Below are 20,985 nucleotides of genomic sequence, written 5' to 3'. Positions count from 1 at the left end.
GTGAAATTACATTATATTTTTGCCAGTAAACAGCGTGACGAACATGTTTTGTGGACTAGTAACTTCAGGCGTGCCTCATGGGAATGTTATAGAACCATTGCTGTTCATGATATAACGTTATATAACCAAGTGGAAAACATTGGAAGTTCCGTAAAGCTTTTGGCGGTTGAAGGTGTTGTATACAGAGAAGTCGCAGCGCTAGAACATCGTAGCGAAATGCAGGAAGACATGCAGAAATAAATGCTTGGTGCAAGGATTGGCAGATGACTCTCAGTATGAATAAATGTAAGAAATTGTGGATAAACAGGCAGAAATACACATCACTGTGTGATTAGACAACACGATTGCAGAATAGTCGCTGGAAGAGTGTACGTAGCGCTTTAAAGTTGAACAACCACATAAACAGGTTAAGCAAATACCAGACTGAAATTCGCTGGAAGAATCCTCAGCAAATGTTCACCAACAAATGACGTAATTTACAGATAATTCGTTCGACCTCTGCTTGAATATTGCTTGTGAGTCTGGGATCCGCACTAGATAGACTTGATTGAGGAAATAGTGAACTTCCAAAGAAGAGCAGTGCATTTCGTTACAGGTTCATCTAGAAAGCGCTAAAGCGTCACGAAGATGCTCAGCCAACTCCAGTGGCACACGCAGCAAAATAAGCAAACTTTTGCGTCATGGTGTGTTCACTACTAAAGTTCCGAGACCGTTGGTTCCTAGAGGAGTCGGCCAATACATCGTTTCCGCCGACATACGAGGTATGGCCAGTGTTAACGGGAATTTAATCTCGTGGGCTTTGTAGATCCAATTTTCAAATTTATTTTATCTTGTTGGGAAACATATTCCTGATGTACGTTTGCATTTGCAGTGTTGTGAAAATATAGATTATTGTTGACAGTCGAAAAGGTTATACGTGTTTTGGAGTGCTCAGCGAAAATTTACTTACTAATAAAATGAATCAAAAAATGTGCATTAAATTCGATTTGAAAAATAGAGTTAAGTGCAGCACCGCATTCTAAATGTTGACTATGACTTTTCGCGAATCTACTATCTGTAAGGCAAGAATTTATGAGTGGTATTAAAGATTCAAAGAAGTCGCTGACGACAATGCGGGAGAAGTGAGGAAAATGGTTCTGTAAAATCGCCAAATCGCCATCATAGAGGTTCCTGACGATGTCGGCATATCCTTTGGCTCTTTCGCATGTTTTGGGCATGAGAAGTGTATGGGCAAGCTTGTTCTGAAATTGTTGTTTTTCGACCTAAAACGACGTCACGTGGAAATCGCTCAGGAATTGCAGAAAGAAGTCTAAAACTCTGCACGACTTCTAAAAAAGGTAAAAAGAGGTGACGAAACACGGGTATACCTATATGACGTCGAAATCAAGATCCAATTGTCACTGTGTGAAATTACCTCAAGAGCCAAGACCGAAAAAAATCGACAAGTTCGATCACATGTATTCTTCTCACTATTTTCGTCGATTACCATGGGATGGCGTATCATGAGCTCCTGTCTTATGGTCGTAATGTCAATAAAGAAAACCACCCGGAAGTTATGCACCGTTTGCCTGAACCAATCCGACGAAAACGATCTGAATTGTGGCAATACCATTCGTGGAAATTCCATCACGATAACGCTCACACCTTAATGTTTTTCTGTGATATTTGGCAAACAGCAAAACCATTATATTGTCTCAGCCACCGTAGTCGCCGGACATGGTCCACAGGAATTCTTTCTATTCCCGAGACTGAAGAGAGCTATGGGACGACGTCGTTTTGCTACAACTTACGAGACAAAAAACAGATTCGCTGCAGAATCTGAACAACATAACTATAAGTGAGTTACAGAAGTACCTCCAACATTGAAAAAAGCGCGGGTACAAGCGGCTTCCTTCTCACGGGGATTTGAAGGGCACAAATTTGATGTTGATCAATAAATAAAGCGTCTTTAAGAAAAACAAAAAATCATTTTACTCTTTGATCACGATTCGTATATCTCGCGAAAAGACCATCAAGATAAAATTAGAGAAATTCGAGTGCACACGAGGGCTTACCAGCAATATTTCTTCCCACAAATCGTTCGCGACTGGTGCTGTGGTACACTATGTACCCTCCGCCACACACCACAGAATGCCTTGCGGAGTACAGATGCAGACGGCTACTTTTATGAAAAAAGCTAGTTAATAATTCCTGTGCTTTAATTCAATGCTCTGTTTATATTAAACCAGAAGATCACAAGATCACGTTTCAGTTTTCTGGTGTGTTATGTTAATGTCTGTTCGAAAACCGGAAAGATTTGCAGGGTATGTGAGAAGTACAGCAGAGTGGCCAGTAAGTGGCAATGATAATGCCTTCGTTATGCCAACACTTTGTGTGCCGTGCTATTTTAACTGCGCGGTGCAAACACGGCGGAGATAGGGGTATCTAATCAGCTGTGCGGTGCGGCGCGGTCTAGTTTCTGGGACTCACCTATTGTCGGCGCTCGCTCGTGGCGTCGGGCGGCGGCTGGCGTCTCGCAGGCGGCATGGCGCGATCCACGGGCAGGCAGGCGTCGCGACGCTGTGGCGTGACCGTCCCGCGCGGCGGCCGGCGCGCTACTGGCCACTGAGCCGCGACGACGACGCCGAGCTGCCGCCGACGCCGACGCCACCAGACGCCCGCCACAGCGCCGGGTGCTGCCAACGTTCCCGCCTCAAAAAGAGCCTCCCGCAGTCGCCAATGCCTCGTCGTGGCTAGCAGTACTGCCAACATCAAACGGTCTTCTCCCTACACTAGTATAAGAAACTCAGCCTTACGAACATTATTAAAGGAACAGATCGTCTTCTTTCGTAAATGGAACGTTTCAATACTCCATTTTTATTTTTTTGTTAAATTTTTTTTTATTATTTTCTTAAAAAACTTCTTAAAGCCAAGATGGCATAAGTATTTCCTTATTTACAACAGCCAGTTTCGGCAGAATTAGCTATCGTCTTCAGGCCTTCAAAATGTTTTGTTACAAAACTTGCTCATTGTGAATTGGAACGTCGTCGAAGTTCTCATATTAGTCGCTACAATATACCGCATTATACAAAGGTTTGTAAAAAATAAAACATTTAGCATCAAACAGTATTTTGAGCAAATGGTCATGTCCGTATATGTACCATTTACAGATGAATGTTACGGCCTAAAAATCATAACATACAATAAAAAGCAGAATTAGCTATCGTCTTCAGGCCTTCAAAATGTTTTGTTACAAAACTTGCTCATTGTGAATTGGAACGTCGTCGACGTTCTCATATTAGTCGCTACAATATACCGCATTATACAAAGGTTTGTAAAAAATAAAACATTTACCATCAAACAGTATATTGAGCAAATGGTCATGTCCGTATATGTACCATTTACAGATGAATGTTACGGCCTAAAAATCATAACATACAATAAAAAGCACAGTAGCACATCAGTTTACATTAGTTTGACTTGGTCCACGGAACATTGAATGGGGCGTGTCAGGCTAAATACAGTCTGGAGCTGCGCGACCGCTACGGTCGCAGGTTCGAATCCTGCCTCGGGCATGGATGTGTGTGATGTCCTGAGGTGAGTTAGGTTTAAGTAGTTCTAAGTTCTATGGGACTGATGACCACAGAAGTTAAGTCCCATAGTGCTCAGAGCCATTTGAACCATTTTTTTGTCAGGCTAAAGAGACGTAAAGAGATACGCTAGTGTACATTTTACAGTATTTAATTATTTTTATGACGTAACATTAATCCGATTTATGACGTAACAGTCATCTGTAAGCGGCACATATACGGACATGGCCATGTGCACAAGGTTCTTTTTGGTTGCAAATGTTTAATTTTTGACAGACCTTATGTGTAATGTGCTACATTTTATGCACTAATATGACAGCATGGTACGAGGTTCCATCTCACAATGAACGCGTTTTGTTCAAATGGTTCAAATGGCTCTGAGCACTATGGGACTTAACATCTGATGTCATCAGTCCCCTAGAACTTAGAACTACTTAAACCTAAGTAACCTAAGGACACCACACACATCCATGCCCGAGGCGGGATCCGAACCTGCGACCGTAGCGGTCGCGCGGTTCGACACTGAAGCGCCTAGAACCGCTCGGCTACAACGGCTGGCGAACGCGTTTTGTAACAACAAGTTTGTTCAAATGTTCAAATGTTTGTGAATCCCTAAGGTACAAACAGCTGAGGACATCGGTCCCTAACCTTACACACTACTCAAAATAACTGATACTAAGAATAACACACACACCCATGCCCGAGAGAGGAATCGATCCTCTCGCGTCAAACCGCCACTCCGCGCGGCCAGAAAGTTTGTTTGGACCTGAAGATGACAGCAAATTCTTTCGAAACCGGGAGTTGAAAATAAAGAAATATTTATGCGGTCTTAGCTTTAGAAGCTAGTTACCGACTAAACCAGACCCCTCCTTCTCACTTCTCAACATGAGAAAATTCAGTTTATCATTGTATCATAGACAGGTTTCCTCGTGATCCACAACTCACAGGTGGCATACAGCAACGAAGTGTCCACGGCATGCTGCATATGACGTATGGATAATATAAACGAGCAATGTATAGCCGAAACAAGCATTGGTTACATTTACCACATGAAATTGAGTATAAAACAAAACTGTGTAGACATCAATAAATACCTCCATAGATGTTCAATATTTTGAAAATGGCTGCGCTTCAGCAACGGTTAAACATCATCAAATGAATCCAAAGCAACCATCTAGATGCACCACAAGATGGTTTTATTCAACCTTTGACCATGGTTTCGAGTGATGTAAACCCTTCTTCTCCAGAAATACAATGACGGCAAAAAATTGCAACACCAAGGAGTTGTGCGACATAAACGAAATTTGGAAGGCGTGTTTCTACATCTGAAAGATGATGCCTAACCAAATTACATTCCAGGAGGATGTAAATCAGGTTTGGGTTAAATACATGCTGAGTGTCAGTCACCTTTGAGATTTTAATCAAGAATGTCTTTAAGGCGACAAAGACGCCATTATCAGCACCTAACTGAGTTCGAACTTGCTCATGTAATAGGGGTGCGAGGTGCTGGATGTTCCTTCTGCGATACTGCAGAAAGAATTGACAGTAATGTAGCCACTGCACATGAATCTGGCAGCAGTGGTCACGAGAATGTACAGTGGCTAGAAGACCGGGCTGTGGACGGTCACGTGGCACTATTCCACTGACCCCAAACCAACGCCATTTGCGACTTCACTTCGGTCAAGCGAGAGCTCATTGGAGGACATGGTGGTGGTCTGTTGTGATTTATGATGACGGGTGGTTCAGCCTCGGTGCCAATGATGGCCGTGTATTGGTTAGAAGGAAGCCAGTTGGGGGCCTGCACCCAACCTATTTCTGTGATAGACACACTGATCCTCTACCTGTAGTTGTAGTCTGAGGTTCGATTTTGTATAACTGCAGGAGCACTCTGGTGGTTATCGCTAGTACCCTGACTGCAAGTCTGGTGACTAGTCCTGCAGTGCTGCCATTCATGAACAGTATTCCAGAGGTGGCTTTCCAACGGGGTAACGCTCGCCCACATACCACTGTTTTAACCCATCATGCTCTACTGCGTCTCGACATGTTGCCTGAACAATCACTAGAGATCTGTCTCAAATCGAGCACATCATCGGACGACAACTACAGACTCATCCACGAACAGCACTGATCGTCCCTGTGCAATGGGCATGAAACTCCATCCATGAAACTGACATACGGCACCTGTACAACACGATGCATGCACGTCTGCGTGCTTGCATTCAACATTCTGGCTATTACACCGATTAATAATGTACCAGCATTACACAGTTGCCGTGGTTTATCTCGCGCTTACACGAACATGTGATCTTGCAATATTAATCACTTAAATATGTTATGTAGACAAATGTATTCTCGAAATATCGTTACTTTACATTAAATGTTTTTTGGTGTTGCAATTTTATCCCCGTCAGTGTAAGTGTAAATAAAATTTCACATTGGAAAACCACCAAATAACGAAACGATCAGACATTTGTGGAATAAAAATGTGCTGTTGCCCCGCATCATTATTGCATTAATAACCCTTTGTTGCACATTCTTTTTTTAGGAAACTAGTTTCTGTGAAAAAAATATGGCAGTATGTTCTGACACACAAAATACAACAGAAATTTTGATTTATTCAGTATTTTAGGTTTGCTGCCTACCGCACAAATCGAAAGTATTGATTAATAATTAGTCGTTCAGTTACAGAAACATCGAAACATAGTCTGTGCTATTATTAAGTATAATTTTACATATCCTAAAAATCTAATTAGATGAGATCTTAGTGGCAGAAATAATTCACTCTTTCAGCTGCCTTCGTATTTGTTTACGCACACTCGACCTTCAGCAGAGATGATCGATTGTGAACTTAAAATACTCTTTCTCCATACAGCCACACAGCAATATTATGCAAACACGAGTAGTTCCCTTAATGTCATATGTAAATTTTTACCTTGTTGCCAAATGGCAACACCGTGGAGTACACGGTGAAATATAGTGGCCCATACGATCATATCTTGTCTAGCAAGTATAGTTACTATCTATGAATAAAACCAGTCAAATAAAATGTCAAGTCACATTTTGAGTGGCGTCGGCGTGCATTTCATAACATGACCTGACGTTTCATTTGTTTGATTTTATTCCTGGATTTTAACTATTCTTATGTGTGTGTTGTATATTGAACTGGGGACCTAGATACGAGGGAGAGGCTTTGTCGCGCCGTAGCATTCAGTGGTTCATAGCCCCACAACAGGCCACCCATCTCACCGCCGCATCAACGGGAACGTCTTATACCAGACGAGTGTAAACCCAAATGTTTGCGTGGTAGAGTTTGCGCAGCAATCGCCGACATAGTGTAACTGAGGCGGAATAAGGGGAACCAGCCGCATTCGCCGTGGAAGACCCTCTTAAAAACCACCTACATGCTTGCTAGCACATCGGACCTTGACACTAATCCGCCGGGCTGCTGGGGGGGGGGGGGGGGGGGGGGGAATTAACTATTCTTACTTGACAAGCCCTGATCAGGTTCCAGCACATTCAATAATGAATAATGTAATAATGATGTGCGCTAACAGCATATTTTCATTGGACAAATGTTAGATCGCTTCGTTGTTTGGCGGTTTTTCAATGTGAAATCATAGTTACATGTATTTTTGAAGAAGACGGGACGGGTTTACATCCGTCGAAGCCACGGTCAAAAGTTGAATAAAGTAACCGTTTGATGCAACTGGTTGGCTGCTTTGGATTCATTTACTGATCTCCATTGAAGTTTTCTCCACTTTTGTGGCTGTTAGAATGTTGGTGAATGGTAAACGGAAACTACCCATCATGTCGCCATTACTTTTCAAAAGTTAACAGGACGAAAAAAGGAACTATTAACGTTAACAGAGGAAGGCTCGTATTACAGTGTAAAAAATGTTCGACAAAGACCTTTCCCAAATATTATCGATCTTCTTTGACGAAACTGATTCACTGGAGCTATTACACTGTCGTAAAATTCCTCGTAGTTGGTCGGAAATGGATGCCGCACAGTTGACAGTCGGTCCAACAGCATTTAATGTAAAACTGGTGGCGAGCGCATTGCTTGTAAAGAAAGAAAAATGAAGATGATTGTGGATGAAACCGTGGATAGCGAGAAGAGAAGCATGAAGTGTTCATCCGAATATGCTTCGTGAGCAACAGTGTGAGGACGTGAAGGAATACAGAAATTATTTGAAAGATAGACGAAAAAACACTTCAGTTAGTCTTTATCAGACAAGCCCCTCATAGCTGCAGACAAGGTACTCATTTAAGAAGTGTCATTTTTATGCATCATAAATGATGTTTTAGGAAACTCTACAAACGTGTCATTCGTTATTTGAATAATGAACACTGAACTAGCTACCTGCTTTTCGATGCTTAATATGGCGCGTTTCGGAAATTTACTCTCACTCTCAAGAGCAAACATTTACATAGGTATTTTACGTTCTGTCTATATGTTTGTTGTTATTACTCTCTTGCCCAACAGTTGTCTTTTAAGGTTTGCTGCAGCGAAAAAATCTGACAGACATGTTTTGTCCTATTTTCCGAAACATCATATAAAATGGTGTATTTAATCAATTTCGCTTGACAATAAGAAAAAATTCTTGGTAGCGTGCGCTATGTATTAAAAGATACGTAACGGGTGCAGTGTTTCTTTATTTAAATCTTGGACGTTATATCCGTTAAATATCGTCTCATGTTACATCAAGATTTTTAACAACAGGGGAAAGCTATTCCAGTTTGGAATATGTACATAAATACGAAAGTGTACCATGTCACATGTTATTGCAGAAACATGTGAAACAATGTATAAATATTCACTGTAAAGCCAAAGAAACTGGTACACCTGCCTAATATCGTGTAGAGTCTCGCGAACTCGCAGAAGTGTCGCAACACGACGTGGCATGGACTCGACTACTGTCTGATGTAGTGCTGGAGGGAACTGACACCATGAATACTGCACGACTGTCTATAAATCCGTAAGAGTACAAGCGGGTGGAGATCTCTTCTGAAAAGCACGTTGCAAGGCATCCCAGATATGCTCAATAATGTTCATGTCTGGGGAATTTGGTGGCCAATGGCAGTGTTTAAACTCAGAAGAGTGTTTCTGGAGCCAATCTGTAGAAATTCTGGACGTGTAAGCTGTCACATTGTTCTGCTGGAATTGCCCAAGTCAGATGGATTGCACAATGAACGTGAATGGATGCAGGTGATCAGAAAGAATGCGTACCTACGTGTCACCTGTCAGACTCGTATCAAGACATATCAGCGGTCCCATATCACTCCAACTGCAGACTCTCCACACCATTACAGAGCATCCTTCAGCTTGAACAGTCCCCTGCTGAAATGGAGGGTCCATGGTTTCATGAGGTTGTTTCCACACCCGTCCATCCGCGAGTGGACCTTCGGCTCCGAAAGCCCATATCGATGATGTTTCCTTTGATGTTTTTCACGCTGACAATTGTTGATGGCCCAGCAGCAGTTTCGAGAAGAGTTTAACTTTTGTGACGTTGTACGATTATCTTCAGTCATCGTTGACCCCATTATTGCAGGATCTTTTACCAGCCGCAGCGATGTCGGAGATTTGATATTTTACCGGATTCCTGATATTAGTGGTACACTCGTGAAATGATAGTAGGGGAAAATCCTCACTTCATCGATACCTCGAAGATGCTGTGTACCATCGCTCGTGCGCCGACTATAACACCACGTTCAAACTCACTTAAATCTTGATAACCTGCCATTGTAGCAGCAGTAGCAGATCTATCAAGTGCGCCCGACACTTGTTGTCTTGTATAGACATTACCGATCGTAGGGCCGTATTCTGCCTGTTTACATATCTCTGTATTTGAATATACGTGTCTATAGAAGTTTCCTTGGCGCTTCATTGTATAAATCACCTATGGAGGAATTTATGAAGGTCAGGTTAGGTTATCAGAGATAAAAATCAATTTCATTACACCAGACGCACGGCAAGCTTTTTACGTGCCAGCTTCATTATTAATTAAGATATATTTCACAATTGGGCTAACAACAGGGAAATTCGATATGGAGGATGTTACTGATATCATAACATGAAAACACAATAAATAGCAGTAAGATGCCCTGCGTAATTTTCACGTCTCTCCTCATTACCTCGGTGACAGTTTTGAATGGATTATGAATGTCTGGGGTGCATGCGAATGTGCTTAGGATTTGAGACAGAATGATAGGAAACGCTTCAGCCGAGTGGGTTGGTGAGTGGTTGAACAGGACCGTAGGTTGTGTGGCGTAAGATTCTTGGAAGTGAGGTCGGACCGAACCTGGTGGGGGCGACAGGCATTGTGTCCCACAGCGACTGCTAAGCTCCGGCATCGGGCGATACGGCGCCATGTGCAGCAGTCGGGGGCGACATACCCATGTTTCTTTTAAGGATAAGTATGTGTCGCTGCTGGAAAGTGTAGGCAAACGGAAACAAACTGTAGCAGCGTAGCGGTCCATTCTGAATTCTCGAACTTGGTTGCTAAGCTGTGGACATTGGCGGGAGAATATGTGGTCGGAGTAAAGAAGTCTGACGTCAGATCGCTGCACTGAATGAATGCTTTCTGATAGCAGAGGAGAATCCAGTGTTGTCATTGGAAACTGGAAAAGGTTTTTTTTTAAGGGGGGGGGGGCGGATTCTCTATTAGAAGGAATCATCTTGGTTGGACCGCAGTGGTTCATAATTTTATGATTCGCACCGTTTATGCGGTAAGGAACACGCAGGACATTAGCGACCGCGGCATGAGAAGTACTTGCAGGCAGAATTCAAAGGTGTCCGTAAAGCTCTTGCCGGTAGGCCGCAAAAGTGCCAGGATCAACCTGGCGCAGCAGTGCAGTAGAGTCCTACCCAGGCGCTGATGATTTTGTCTTCACGAAGAGGACTGCACTTCTGCACCGTACAGCTCTGTGCATTACACTCTTTCTTACATTGAGTTAACTGGCGGTACCGGCACTTTAGTTAAATTGATTTCACTTCTGTGGAACCCAGGACGGTCCTTTGCACTGGTAAAGAATGGAAGATTTGGGTTTTAATTACTAACTACCAGTCACTCTTCTGATGAAAAGTCATGGGATTTAGCAGGTCTCAGGTATCATCAGACATCGGGAGGGAATAAATTATTAGGAAGGTAGGAAATAATAACTGATTAGGAAGCGATACTGCTTCCCATTTAATCTTTATATAAATTTGGATAGAGTTAACGATCACTGGTTTTGATTATTCATGAATATGTTGACCTCACAGTAGTGTTTATGTATAAACCGGAATATTGAGTTAAATCATTGTTTCATACATTAAATTGTTGGCTTCTAATATCGTAGAATATATTAGCAATTAGCTCAAAATCATCACCAACATAATACTCCAGCGAGGAGTATTGCAGTGTGATATTTGTGTTGCGAATTCTCCACTTTAAGAGCTACGCCTAGGGCTCTGATTTTCACGTTATCCATTTAACTTTTCACACAAGCATTTAGAGGTTAGTTCTTAAAGAGGTGGCGTGACCACAGTTAGTTTTGGAAGGTTCAGGGAAGAGCACTTACAAAAATTGACGTACCGATGTCTGGAATAAGGTTAGGTTTCTTTGGGAAGCTGTCAGTTACATTAATTGTAGCGTTCACACAGTTTAGTTACACTGCAGGTAAGACTGAGCTTCGACTTTCAGGAAAGCATTGAGCTCCATAAATCAGAGTGATATCATAGTTTTTAGGCACTTAAAATTTCAGTAATTTGTATTTTTACTTGCTATAGATTGTGATAAAGATTTCGTTGATTCTGTCCCACGTCTGTCGATTCACTTGCGTCGCAAACCAGCGTTGAAATTTTGGAGGGAACTGTAAAATGGAAGACAGTTGTGTAGATTGTGAGGAACAGATTGTTTTTCTCTTCTTTTACATGATAGGAGAGGTGTGTTATTTTATGCTTCTGGCGTTATGTTCATTAAATCTTGAATGTTAACAAGGAGCGAGGCACACCGCAGGTTGGAACAGAATAGTGTTGAAATTTACAATATGTTGAATCTGCGTGAGACTAGGAATTCTCGTTAGTCAGGAGAGTAAGATAGAATTTATTCCCCGCAGTAGTGAAGTCTGATAGATGACGACCATAACAATAATATGGCAAATAATCGTCAGTTAGCAAACAATGTTAGTTTCGCAGGTGAGAAATTGCGAGAGGAAACAGAGGAGGTTGTTCCACAAGACATCGACGCCATGGCAACCATATGTAATCCAAAGGAGAGGCAAAAATCGGATCTAGGTGCAATTCACATCGACTTGTCACATTCCAGAGCAGCTTTTGCCAGCTAGAAAAAGTAAGGCAGGAGCTAACCTGCGCAACTTAATACTTTCTAAAAGAAATGGGAGAACAGATCTTGCAACTGATTCAGGGAAGTATAAAAACACGGAAACAGAATAAAGAACTGAGGAAAGAAAATAAAGGGATGTCGGAAAAGTAGAGACAGCAAACTAAAGACATGGAGGAGAAAAGCAAACAAGAAATTAAAGATATGCGGAAAAAGACCACATAAGAAAATAAAGTGCTGGTGGAGAGCTATGGAATAAAATTCGAGACATAGGGGAATAAAGTAAAAAAAAAAAAAATAGCAAATTGGCAGAGGAGTGTCGGGAAATCGCCGATCAGGCAATAAACAAAGCAGAGGAGTCAAGAAGTGTAGCAAATGTAGTGTTAACGGCTAACAAACAAAACGACAAGGATAATCGTAACAGCACAGAGCAGCATATTGACCAAAGCTTGGAACAAGCAATGAATCTTCTTCCAAGTGAAACCAGAGACAAAATCAAAAGCGCAGTGCAAATGGTTCAAATGGCTCTGAGCACTATGGGACTTAACACCTGAGGTCATCAGTCCCCTAGACTTAGAACTACTTAAACCTAACTAACCTAAGGACATCACACACATCCATGCCCCGAGGCAGGATTCAAACCTGCGACCGTAGCAGCAGCGCAGTTCCCGACTGAAGCGCCTAGAACCGCTCGGCCACAACGGACTGAAAAAGCGCAGTTGAAAAAAAAAAATTGAATATGGGATTGGACATCACAAACCTGACCGAATAGCGTAAATGGAATGGATCTGCAAGCTATTAACATTCAAGCAGTGACAAGAGGTAATTAATTAGAAGTTGGAGAAGAAGATAGAGGAGGGTTTCAAAAGATATATCCGATAGCAAAGAAAAGATAAGAATATGGACAGTCTAGAAGAAAGATCAAGTGAGTCACTCAGTTGTATACCATTGTGCGCATGCCAGTATTAGGATGTTAGTGAATTTGGTTTCGATACCGACATTAGAATAAGGTCTGAAGACATATAGATGCAAGAAGATGTGGAACGGATAGAGGCAAGCATGCAGAAGAATGCAACTCGGACATACTGCCTGATTTCAAAGATTTTCTGCAAATTCGAAATTTCTAACTGTACAAGGACGATGGGAATTCACTTCACCCCAAAACTTGGATTTCCCAGTTGTCATGTTTGTTGCCACTGTCCTGGCCGTTATGCTACAAACTTGATTTTATCTGTTGTCATTGAGAGGGATAGTTAGTGGGAATGATGCACGGAATTGCCGACACGTGTCGCTCTTACCAAGGATTCCTGATGCAGAGCAGCTGATTGAGAGAAATTCAAGAATGACTAAAACACGAAATGATAGTAGCCAAAGATTACATAGGATCCCAGTAAAATTCTTAGAACTTGTGATCGAGAAACATCAATTTCTAGACCTGCCATGTGAACTATGGAGATAATTATGAGAAACTTTCGCTACATTATCAACAAGTTTTAGCTGGGAGATGGAACATGGATAAAGATACTTTTTGTAACATCCTTCATGAACTGGAGTTTGCGTTTAACGCTCAGTACAGCTACGGAGGATGATGTGATTATGAAATAACATGTTGGTGGGCCGTCATGTCAGCAGAGGCAAGAAGGGATATTCGGGAAACCATCTGTCGAGTTCATTGGGAGGAGCGGGCTACAGAAACATTCATGGGCCGAATGTTGGGAACTGGCACAGTGCAAGAAGAAACAATAACAGATACTGCTACGTAGGTTGGAAAAACCACAGAAACAATAACACTAGACCATAAAATAGGCATGGAATAATCATCGTTGAGAATATTTTTAAGCCAACAATGGAGGTGGTGCGGAGGACCAGAGCAGAGTTGAAATCATGAAAATACATGGCCTGAACCCACAAACCCATCAACGCAATTGCAGACCTCCTAGATACTTACATCTGGATAGTATGGTAGAGGCAAATACAACATTCGCGTCAGCAATCCGATCCAGCCTCATCAACATAATCTTGAACGATGGCATTTTGCAAATCTTGTTTGAGCAGAAGGTACTAAGTACGACAAGGAACATACATCTTGTATTAAAGGTGACAATAAGCAACGTGAAATTACACGGAATTTTGGATGGTGGCAGCCAAATTTCGGCAATTTCAGAAACGACATTTAACAAATGTATAGTAAATCCTATATGGCCAGAGCTATCGTCGAGAAAAATTAAAATTAGAGGTGGTATCACTGGAAAAATTATGGAAGTGCATAGGCAAGTAAGGCATGAATAAAAGTGTCAAAGACACACGTTGACAGGAAACTCTCTTGTGGTCCTGAAACTGGAAAGTTAACTCGTAATAGTAATGGACCTCCTGAGCGTATATGGCTCATCAATTGACCTGGGACGTGGCGAAGTTATCATACAGAAAGGAGAAAAGCAATATCTGTGGTTTGAAGAACACGCAGTTCTGACACAGATTCAAGGGAGTTATTAGCGACTATATGTGGAGTATGAAAAAAAAAAAAAAAAAAAGAAACCAGATTGAGAATACTTACGGGAGGAAGAACAGGTTGAGGATTCGAGGACTGAGGAGGAAGAACTGAGAAGAGCAACTGTCCTTATCATCCACGAATGCGCAAATCAGATCACAAACATGCTAGAGAAGACAGAGAAAATATGGTTCAAATGGCTCTGAGCATTATGGGACTTAACTTATGAGGTCATCATTCCCCCGGAACTTGGAACTACTTAAACCTAACTAACCTAAGGACATCACACACATCCATGCCCGAGGCGGGATTCGAACCTGCGACCGTAGCGGTCGCGCTGTTTCAGACTGTAGCGCCTACAACCGGTCGGCCACTCAGGCCGGCGAAGACAGAGAAGTGTTGCGTACAATCCTACATGAAAACGGCGATGCATTCCTAACCAAAACTGGATCAATAGACAACTTCCACTACACCTTCAGAGTCAAAGAACACGACAAATTCTGCGTAGCTCCACATGCTATCGCGCTAGCCTACCATGCAAAGGTCCCTCAGGAAATTTCGTGTATTTTACGACAAGGTGTAATAGAATATGCAATGTAGACGTTACGCGTCACTGAAAAGAAAGACAGATTTGTTTGCGTATTTTTGGACTGCAGACAAATCAGTAAAGTAATAATGCAGGAAACAGATAGACTCAAAAATCTGGAAGAATTGTTTCAGAGGCTCCATGAAGGTAGGGGTTTTTCGTCACTCGACCTCTGTACAATCTTCTGGAAAGACAAGTTACACCCCTCTCTCGGAAATACACATCGTTTCTAGTCTCAGGCCGCTGCTACTAACTTGACCGATTATATTTTGTCCTAAATGTATCTTTGGCAGCATTCACCCATCGATTTAACGGAACTATGACAAGCCCATAAGGGAAGCCATCACAAGCTGCACTGCTGACTTATTAATGACTAAGGAAAGTTGGAAGGAACATAACAGAGCCTTGACACGTTGCTCAGTGCGTTAAAATATCATGGAGGAACTGTCAGCCTCGAAAATGTCATGTTCTGGCACAAGAGAAGTTAAATATTTAGGGAACAGAAAAATTGGAAGCCATTATCCAGTTTCCGATACTTAGGAGCCAGATGGACTAAAGAGAGTTCCTTGGCGCTATCAGTTTCACAACAAATTCTTAAAGATCGACTCATTAGCAGAACCACGACTCCGTGCACTGACGGAGACCATGGACCTGGGACGGACTTGCCGATAACGAGTTCCAAGCACTGAAGAGGGCACTAATAAATGCACCTATTTTAACACATCCTGACCTGTTTTTCGATTTTTGCATGGACTATGCCCGCACACCCACCGTCGTCACGACTGCACACATATCGCTTCGCCGTTTCCCCCCCGGCAGCAGATAGCTAAGAACCATACCCCGCCATTTGCGGCGGGCATAAAACATCTCTGAATCACGCTGTGAATCTATTCGTGTGAACTAGCAGTTGAAAATTGATCGCGTTTTTCCAGAGATATTTCATACACTTTCAGCCAAGACGGATCCAAATTACTATTATTATTATTACTCAGGAGTAAGATATCAATTGAGTTCCAGTCTTTTTATACTAATTTGTTTCCATGAGGAGTAATCTGATTTAGTTACTTTAGCAGTCTGTATGCATTCGTTGAATCCTATTAAATCTGTTTGTAAAAATGTTTGTCAGCTCCCTTCAATAACCCTTAAATGTTCGCAGATATTATTGTCTATGTACCAGCTGATTATGGAATTTAGTAAACACTGGGATTGTCTCGTATATTTCTGTTCTATTGACACAATTAAGTTCTTAAATTAATGAGAGATGGCACTGGGGGATCAGTGAAAGGATATTTGATCCTAGTGTGTATTGTTTCGGTATAATAGCAGTCAGTCAGTACTACATTCCTTCGTATATATATCACCAAAGATATGTTTTCCCATGAAACTGTCCTTTGCCATTAATGTCCGATAAATTATAAATATGTCTCTGGGCCTTACAATGTCTAAGCTTCTCAGTTCTCACGACACGATGTTAATTATGGGTTCGAATCCTTTCAATATCTTTTTGGCACAAGTTTAGTCTTTTAACGGGCACTATTTTTCACTTCTCGTTTATTAACGGAATCACCTTGACAACAAGCGGCGAAGATTCTAGTGTGATAAAGTCGCAACTATTTTCGGTACCAATACTCTTTAATAATTCGCATGCAGCGAGTAAAGTTATAATTCAACATAAGAGTTTCCGTATTGTCAATAAATCTCTTCACAATCGGAAGTATATGATCGTAGCGTTTCGTTTAACACGTACAATCACCATTCACTTGAATATCAATGTTCGTACATCCAATGACCTCTAATTGACTCTGCCTCTGAATTGATCCCAAAATAATCTATTCTCCACCACTCCAATGTCTAATCCAGTTCTAAGAATGCAATTTAAATAGGCTTCTAATCCCAAAATTACGACTACCGCGGAAGAACTGCGAACACACTCGCCACCGCTGAAAATAAAAGCTCAAGAGAGGTAACAATGCTGCGCATTGCTTTATATGTTAGATTCAAAACATAACGCAGCTATGTTATGTCTTCCTTGGATTCCCTTTGTACTACATTGCGTTACTCTATTTCGAATACCTACTCCTTGTAAAATTTTAAGTAACTATTACTTCGAAATACTACTGCCGTTTTCTGGCTCTTAGGTCATTTCGTATTACAGAATTTAATCTAATGTTTGTGTGTAACCACTCTCTAAAGAGCGGTTACAGGACGCAGACAGCACAAAGTGGGGAGTCAGTGCCTTGATTTTCCCAAACTTTAAAGACAACAGAGTGACCAAGATTAAGAAAATTTATTTTTGAAGTAGAATACAGGCGAAAGGTTGAGAAAAATGACTCGGTGGTCGACCTCGAGGCTGTAGCCATGATTTGGGGGTTTAAAAAGTTCCGATACTTCCTTTTTGGACGGAAGGTGATGGTACACACAGACCAAAGTGCACTAGAATTTCTTCTGGCAGCCTATTCATTCATTACAAGTCGTGGTGGCACCCTATGTGCAAGAATTTGATTTCTCTGTTACGTATGTGCTAGGAAACACGAATATTATCATTGATGCACAGTCATGTTCGCCAGTAGGAGGTGACAAAAAGTGGTATAGGACACTGAATATCATCATTGCTAGCTGTGCTATATTGTCCGAGGAATATGGCCTTTAGATACTAAATAACGATAGCTCTACAGGACACAGGTAGGGAACAGAACAAGGAGCCAGCTATCTAACGACTGAAGAAAAGCTGGTGAGGTATGGCTGTTTCCAATCTTACCCTCCCACACATCACTATTAAAAGTCTCATTCTTGTGCACAATTTTTGAAAGCTTCGAAAGCCTAAGATATACAAAAGAATAACTTTTTACTTATTTTCATTACCTCGTTGTTGTCGATGGCTCAAGTCTTGTCTAGGGGTACATTTTTGCAGCTGAAATTTCGATTTTGTAGGTTCCTGATGACTAAATAACTGATGAAGATTAGCCTGTATTACTCTTGAATTTTATTCTTTGTCACATCTTTCAATATCACAACGTTTTTACATTTTCCACATTCTAAAAACGCAATAATAAAATTTTTGGTGACACACTTAGAAAACGTATACTTCCATCAGAGGCGTGCCCATCAATCTTACATTCTGCGGTACTCACACTATTCCAAAGAGTTTACAAAGCAAAAGAGTTTACAAACTTTCTGTACCAAAGACGAAACCTTCGCTAAAATATATCATTATATTGTAAATCAATCTAGACATAATTTAATATTTAAAATTAGATTGTGCAATTAATAATAGGAAATTTAAATGTGGCACAAATTTTGTAATTTCAATTATTTTTAAAAAAAGAGTAATTTTAACTGTTGATGCATATCGATTGTAACACATTAATTTCTTTTTTCTACATTTTATCCTGAAATCATATGAATTCTTTTAATGAAACAAATGAGATAATTTTACTCCACTCAAGAATCGATAGTATACATGGTATCGGTTATCTCTAGAAAAATGTAATATCAGAGCAGAGCGATTCATTGTAAGTTCTACCTGGTACAGAAGGCAATATTGTTTCACAGAAGGATTGTAACAGATTCGCCATGGGGACCTTGCATACCAAAACAATAAGGTTTACCCATCTCACCTTTTGTCCGAGAACATACATTTTAGAATTAAAAACATTCATTTCATCACTGTGGCACGCAGCTTGTCCCTTCTGTCTGCAAGGCTTGTCAGAAGACTAGTCCAAGCACCCAGGCAATGCAGTAACTACTGTAGCCCATAATATGTCATAAATTACAACTAGCCACAGCTGATGTAATGGGATAATAACCTTTAATAAAGCGAGGCCATTGGTACAACTGGCTTGCCGTGAAATTAACGTCTGAATACGTGACTGTCACGCTGTTACGTAGGGTTACTGAACACACTGTGCCCCTGCACTATGCAAAGACTTCCTGGCACAAGTAGGAGTAGACACAATCATATATGGCACTGGACCAAAGTTCAAATCAGAATGGTGGAGAGCATCATTATCAAGACACAGAACGCAAACCACGTAAATATCGGCACACCATCCGAGTTCGAACTCGTAGCATGCGTTATGAGGAAACATGGCAATTTTTGTCACATACACAGCTACAAACATTACGGGATGTGGGACTTTCTTCTCAGGCAATTTCAGAATGTGATAAATGAGACGTCTCATAGTTCAACCCTGTGGTCACGGTTAACGGTATTAAACATTGACATCTTCCTGAGACGATCAGGGAACTAATGGAATTTTCGAGGTGGATATTGCTACAGCATCGGACGCTCATGAGCCATGCTTTGCACAGGATCTATGAGACTGGAGGGAAGAGGAAGGGGATGGCAGAAAAGAATGAGTGAGGGAGTACGTAGGACAAAAAAACAGAAGAAACACTACCGTTACTTCTTTTTGGTGTACAACGGACCATTAGATATATGTGGAATCAAACAGGTTAATGCATATGAATTGGATGCGATAAAGATCAGAAAGTCAGTCAGTATGCATCATATCTGCTATATGTAACCCTTAATTGAATAAGTGAGTCAGAGGGTAACAGCAAAGCCAGTGAAGATTTGAGAAGTACCTGTAGTGTGGAAGCAGAGCTCCACAATGTATGATCTGAAAAGAAGAACTATTTAAAATGTGTCACCAGACAGCACGGAAAAGGAAAGCCAAATAATATGGCGCGTGGTAGAGCTGGTGGTGACTTTCACACATACGTACAGTAAATATTTTACATATGGTTGTAGTGGAGGATGAAATGTTGGAACTCTTTCACATGTGATGAACTCGTTTTTCAGTGGTCGTTGAAGTTGTTGAGCTATCAGTTTGTTCTGGGGGACGTGATTTGTGATCTGTTCTCATGTTCATTTCATCGACGCAGACCTGCGTCATGAACAATGATTTGTTGATATTTGTCCTCGCCAGTTGCGTAGGTGGACGTTCAGAGGTGAGTGTTATGTGTGTTTCTCGCCAGGGAACGTCATAGGGTGATATATGTTCGAAATTTACCATGGTTTGTATTTTTTTAGGTGCACATGGCGCCATATTGAAGAGAAGAACTTAGTCGGTTGCTGATTGAGAGGTAATAAAGGCAAACCAAAATGACTACAGGGATACGGTTTGCGGAACAGAAACTACCAGAATAACGAATACCAGCTGCCGCGCGGGATTAGCCGAGCGGTCTGTGGTGCTGCAGTCATGGACTGCGCGGCTGGTCCCGGCGGAGGTTCGAGTCCTCCCTCGGGGATGGGTGTGTGTATGTGTGTGTCTGTCTGTCCTTAGGATAATTTAGGTTAAGTAGTGTGTAAGCTTAGGAACTGATGACCTTAGTAGTTATGTCCCACAAGATTTCACACACATTCGAACATTTGAATACCAGCTGCTATCGTAATGCCAGCGTCAGGACTTGATGATGTATAAAATATGCTGGTCTTGATTAAAATTATGTGTTAGTATCATCTAGGAGAATTTCTTGCACCTGAGGAACAAGTGATGTACTGAAAAGAAAAAAACAACGAGAAGTTTCAGATCATACAGGGAGATTAAAATCATACTGTAGGTATGATCCTACAGACAGACGGTATTAATTGTGCAGGCACGCAGCTTTTCTATCTACTCAATTAACATCTAGATGTATGTTTTTAATATGACAGATAGTTGCAAGTCTGTATCACAGAAACTACGAGAACTTTGTGAAGGAGAGAGGCTCGGTCGGAAGATCGACAGGGTATTCCAGTACTGGTTTTAGAATAAAAAAGTTCTTTTACGATATTGAATTAGTATATACATGTTAGAAGATTTAGTTATTTGCATGTTAGGATTAGTAATGTTTACATGCATTATTCTGGTCTGTTTGGAGGCCATGCATGCTGATCATTCTAATTAATCTAGGGCTAAGGCATGAGCTGTTGGATAAGGTGTTTAACCGTAATACTGGGGTAAAGGTCATTGACGCATGCACGATAGACTTAAGGATACATTTAGCTGCCATGACACCACAGCGTGCAGAGTT

General features: G+C 41.3%; 1 protein-coding gene across 1 annotated transcript in view; it reads right to left on the bottom strand.

Moving 5' to 3' along the window:
• LOC124549794 (guanylate cyclase 32E) overlaps positions 1-2,574 on the bottom strand; it is an 828,442-nt gene extending 825,868 nt beyond the window's left edge. The window contains exon 1 of the mRNA XM_047125268.1: positions 2,470-2,574. The gene's annotated coding sequence lies outside the window, so the exon portion shown is untranslated. The remainder of the gene's footprint in view (positions 1-2,469) is intronic.
• Positions 2,575-20,985: the final 18,411 nt, after the last annotated feature.

This window comes from Schistocerca americana, chromosome 1 (assembly GCF_021461395.2).
Source record: "Schistocerca americana isolate TAMUIC-IGC-003095 chromosome 1, iqSchAmer2.1, whole genome shotgun sequence".
NCBI lineage: Eukaryota > Metazoa > Arthropoda > Insecta > Orthoptera > Acrididae > Schistocerca > Schistocerca americana.
This window is presented reverse-complemented; position numbering and strand designations above follow the sequence as displayed.